The sequence below is a fragment of the Salvelinus namaycush genome, chromosome 33 (assembly GCF_016432855.1).
Source record: "Salvelinus namaycush isolate Seneca chromosome 33, SaNama_1.0, whole genome shotgun sequence".
NCBI classification, from domain to species: domain Eukaryota; kingdom Metazoa; phylum Chordata; class Actinopteri; order Salmoniformes; family Salmonidae; genus Salvelinus; species Salvelinus namaycush.
The window spans coordinates 22,334,764-22,340,397 of record NC_052339.1 but is presented as its reverse complement, the minus strand read 5'-3'; positions in this window follow the sequence as shown (position 1 = coordinate 22,340,397).

Sequence of the window (5,634 nt, the reverse complement as noted above, 5' to 3'; positions counted from 1 at the left end):
GTGAGATCTTGTGTGGAGCCCCAGATCGAGGGAGATTATCAGTGGTCTTGTATGTCTTCCATTTCCTAATAATTGCTCCCACAGTTGATTTCTTCAAACCAAGCTGCTTACCTATTGCAGATTCAGTCTTCCCAGCCTGGTGCAGGTCTACAATTTTGTTTCTGGTGTCCTTTGACAGCTCTTTGGTCTTGGCCATAGTGGAGTTTGGAGTGTGACTGTTTGAGGTTGTGGACAGGTGTCTTTTATACTGATAACAAGTTCAAACAGGTGCCATTAATACAGGTAACGAGTGGAGGACAGAGGAGCCTCTTAAAGAAGAAGTTACAGGTCTGTGAGAGCCAGAAATCTTGCTTGTTAGTGTCACGTTCCTGACCTGTTTTCTGTTGTTTGGTATGTGTTTATTGGTCAGGGCGTGAGTTTTGGGTGGGCAGTCTATGTTTTCTGTTTCTATGTTGGTTTTGGGTTGCCTGGTATGGCTCTCAATTAGAGGCAGGTGTTTGACGTTTCCTCTGATTGAGAGTCATATTAAGGTAGGTTGTTCTCACTGTTTGTTTGTGGGTGATTGTCTTCCGTGTCTGTGTATGTTGCGCCACAGGGGACTGTTTTCGGTATGTTTGTTCGTTCGGTTTTTGTGTAGTCTGTTTTCCCGGTTCGTGCATTCTTCGTGTTACATGTAAGTTCTTACGTTCAGGTCAGTCTACATCGTTTATTGTTTTGTTAGTTAGTCAAGTATAGTTTGTTTTCGTCTTGTTTAAATAAATATCATGTCATATCACAACGCTGCGCCTTGGTCGAATCACTACTCCTCCTCTTCGTATGAAGAGGAGGAGGAACACCGTTACAGAATCACCCACCAAACCCAGATCAAGCAGCGGGTTAACGGACAGCAACGACAGCAGCAGTGGGTCAAGGAGGATTGGACATGGGAAGAGATTCTGGACGGAGAAGGACCCTGGGCAGAGCCAGAGGAGTGTCGCCGTCCCAAGGCGGAGCTGGAGGCATCTAAAGCGGAGAGGCGACGATATGAGGAGGCAGCACGGAAGCAAGGCTGGAAGCCCGCAAGTACAACCCAAAAATTTCTTGGGGGGGGGGCTAAAGGGTAGTGTGGCGAAGTCAGGTAGGAGACCTGCGCCAACTTCCCGGGCTTACCGTGGAGAGCGAGAGTACGGGCAGACACCGTGTTACGCAGTAGAGCGCACGGTGTCTCCTGTACGTGTTCATAGCCCGGTGCGGGTTATTCCACCTCCCCGCACTGGTAGGGCTAGATTGGGCATTGAGCCAAATGTCATGAAGCCGGCCCTACATATCTGGCCACCAGTACGTCTCCTCGGGCCGGCTTACATGGCACCAGCCTTACGCATGGTGTCCCCGGTTCGCCTACATAGCCCGGTGCGGGTTATTCCACCTCCCCGCACTGGTCAGGCGACGGGGAGCATACAACCAGGTAAGGTTGGGCAGGTTCAGTGTTCAAGGGAGCCAGTACGCCTACACGGTCCGGTATATCCGGCGCCACCTTCCCGCCCCAGCTCAGTACCACCAGTGCCTACACCACGCACCAGGCTTCCAGTGCGTCTCCAGAGCCCTGTTCCTCCTCCACGCACTCTCCCTGTGGTGCGTGTCTCAAGCTCAGTGCCTCCAGTTTCGGCACCACGCATCAAGCCTCCTGTGCGTCTCCAGAGCCCTGTACGCACTGTTCCTTCTCCCCGCACTCGCCCTGAGGTGCGTGCCCTCAGCCCGGTACCTCCAGTTCCGGTACCACGCACCAGTCCTATAGTGGGCATCGAGAGTCCAGTGTGCCCTGTTCCTGCTCCCCGCACTAGCCTTGAGGTGCGTGTCTCCAGTCCGGTACCTCCAGTTCCGGTACCACGCACCAGGCCTACTGTGCGCCTCAGCAGGGCAGAGTCGGCTGTCAGCCCAGCGCCGTCTGAGCCATCCGTCTGCCCAGCGCCGTCTGAGCCATCCGTCTGCCCAGCGCCGTCTGAGCCAGCCGTCTGCCCAGCGCCGTCTGAGCCATCCGTCTGCCCAGCGCCGTCTGAGCCAGCCGTCTGCCCAGCGCCGTCTGAGCCATCCGTCTGCCCAGCGCCGTCTGAGCCATCCGTCTGCCCAGCGCCGTCTGAGCCATCCGTCTGCCCAGCGCCTTCTGAGCCATCCGTCTGCCCAGCGCCTTCTGAGCCATCCGTCTGCCCAGCGCCTTCTGAGCCATCTGTCTGCCACGAGCCATTAGAGCTGCCCGTCTGTCCCGAGCCATTAGAGCCGTCCGTCAGTCAGGAGCCGCTAGAGCCGTCCGTCAGTCAGGAGCTGCCAGAGCCGCCAGCCAGTCAGGAGCTGCCAGAGCCGCCAGCCAGTCAGGAGCTGCCAGAGCCGCCAGCCAGTCAGGAGCTGCCAGAGCCGCCAGCCAGTCAGGAGCTGCCAGAGCCGCCAGCCAGTCAGGAGCTGCCAGAGCCGCCAGCCAGTCAGGAGCTGCCAGAGCCGCCAGCCAGTCAGGAGCTGCCAGAGCCGCCAGCCAGTCAGGAGCTGCCAGAGCCGCCAGCCAGTCAGGAGCTGCCAGAGCCGCCAGCCAGTCAGGAGCTGCCCTACAGTCATGAGCTGCCCTACTGTCATGAGCTGCCCTACAGTCATGAGCTGCCCTACAGTCATGAGCTGCCCTACAGTCATGAGCTGCCCTACAGTCATGAGCTGCCCTCCAGTCATGAGCTGCCCTCCAGTCATGAGCTGCCCTCCAGTCATGAGCTGCCCTCCAGTCATGAGCTGCCCTCCAGTCATGAGCTGCCCTCCAGTCATGAGCTGCCCTCCAGTCATGAGCTGCCACCCAGTCCGGAGCTGCCACCCAGTCCGGAGCTGCCACTCAGTCCGGAGCTGCCATTAGTACAGAGTTGTCCCTCTGTCCTAAGCTACCTCTCTGTCCTGAGCTACCTCTCTGTCCTTAGCTACCTCTCTGTCCTGAGCTACCTCTCGTTCCTGAGTTGTCTCCTCTATGTAGGAGGGGCCTTAGTGAAGGTTCCTGGACCATGGTCGGGGGCGAGGGTCGCCACTCAAAGGACGCTAAGGAGGGGGACAAAGACAGTGGTGGAGTGGTGTCCTCGTCCACCGCCGGAGCCGCCACCGCGGACAGATGCCCACCCAGACCCTCCCCTTGAGAGTTAGGGGTGCGCCCGGAGTTCGCACCTTGAGGGGGGGGTTCTGTCACGTTCCTGACCTGTTTTCTGTTGTTTGGTATGTGTTTATTGGTCAGGGCGTGAGTTTTGGGTGGGCAGTCTATGTTTTCTGTTTCTATGTTGGTTTTGGGTTGCCTGGTATGGCTCTCAATTAGAGGCAGGTGTTTGACGTTTCCTCTGATTGAGAGTCATATTAAGGTAGGTTGTTCTCACTGTTTGTTTGTGGGTGATTGTCTTCCGTGTCTGTGTATGTTGCGCCACAGGGGACTGTTTTCGGTATGTTTGTTCGTTCGGTTTTTGTGTAGTCTGTTTTCCCGGTTCGTGCGTTCTTCGTGTTACATGTAAGTTCTTACGTTCAGGTCAGTCTACATCGTTTATTGTTTTGTTAGTTAGTCAAGTATAGTTTGTTTTCGTCTTGTTTAAATAAATATCATGTCATATCACAACGCTGCGCCTTGGTCGAATCACTACTCCTCCTCTTCGTATGAAGAGGAGGAGGAACACCGTTACAGTTAGTAGGTGACCAAATACTTATTTTCCACCATAATTTGCAAATAAATTCATAAAAAATCCTACAATGTGATTTTCTGGAATTTCTTTCCTCATTTTGTCTGTCATAGTTGAAGTGTACCTATGATGAAAATTACAGGCCTCTCTCATCTTTTTAAGTGGGAGAACTTGCACAATTGGTGGCTGACTAAATACTTTTTTGCCCCACTGTATATACATACACTAGACTATATAAGTCTAGTCTAGTGGGTGTGTGTATATAGTCTAGTGTATGTATGCATGTAAAGTCTAGTGAGTGTTTTTTTATATATAAAAAAATATATATAAAAATATATAAATATACACACACACTCACTAGACTACATATACACACACACACTCACTAGACATATATATATATATATATACACACACTCACTCCCACACATTCACTATATACTCACACACACTTTTACACTCATCAGATGCTGTTGCTCCTCTGTTCTTTATCTATCTGGATGCCTAGTCACTTTACCCTGCCTTCGTGTATATATCTACCTCAAATACCTTGTACCTCTGCACATTGATCTGGTACTCCCTGTATATAGCTGCACATTGATCTGGTACTGGTGCTCCCTGTATATAGCTCCACATTGATCTGGTACTCGTACTCCCTGTATATAGCGCCACATAGATCTGGTACTGGTACTCCCTGTATATAGCGCCACATAGATCTGGTACTGGTACTCCCTGTATATAGCTCCACATTGATCTGGTACTCCCTGTATATAGCTGCACATTGATCTGGTACTGGTACTCCCTGTATATAGCTGCACATTGATCTGGTACTGGTACTCCCTGTATATAGCTGCACATTGATCTGGTACTGGGACTCCCTGTATATAGCTGCACAGTGATCTGGTACTGGTACTCCCTGTATATAGCTCCACATTGATCTGGTACTGGTACTCCCTGTATATAGGTCCATTCTTGTGTATTTTATTCCTCGTGTTAGTTACTATATTATTTTTTATTTTTAAACTCTGCATCGTTGGAAAGGTTCGTAGCAAGCATTTAACTGTAAAGTCTACACTAGTTGTATTTGGCTAAATGTGATACATACAATTTGATTTGTGTGCACGAAACGAAATGCATAATGCCGCATACCCCAAAGAAAAGCTGACCCCTCAGACATTCTCTAATTCACATCTAGTAGGCTATGCCATGTATGTCATTGATGAATAGACAGCATCATAATAGCTCGGGGGTGTTGACAGAGAAAAGAGACATTTCTGACAACCAAAAAACAACCTCCCCACAAGGCTATGGGCAGGGTCCTCAGCTGGCATCGGTCCAATACCCCCCGCCAAGCCTTGCCTGAAGCCACATACCAATATGGGACAACAAAGAATAAATTACATCATCGTCTGCTGCCACAAAGCACACTGAAAACAGCCAATTAGCACCATGGTTTGCGTATTCAACCAGATGATGAACCAGGCCCACATTATCATATAAAAACACTAGTGTGTGAAATGTGTTGATCTGCTCTGCTTTGTAACCCTCAAATGAGGAAGTTCTGCAGAGCCGTGAGTTTGTTTTGTCTGGTGTGAGAATGGTCCCAACAACAAGGCGACATCATTAGAGGTAGGGGAGTGGGCCAATGAAGGGAATGGGGAGAGAGAGGGAGGGAAAGTGTGTGTACAAGAAAAGAAAAAGAGAGAGAGAGTAAGTAGTGTGTGTGTGTCTAGAGAGTGAGTGGGGGGAGGGGCAAGCAGGGACCTCAGGGAAGCCACTCTGAAAGGTTCCAGGGACAATGGAGCTCCGTTCACACGGCAACAGCAAAGTGCTCCCATGCATGCCTCCCCTCCCCCTCCCCCCTTTAACATCCCCTGAAAAGAGGACACTCCACTCAGAAAGGAAGAGCGGAGAGAAAGAGTGAGAGAGGGGGAAGAGAGAGACATGGAAAAACAGTAAATAGAGAAAGTGG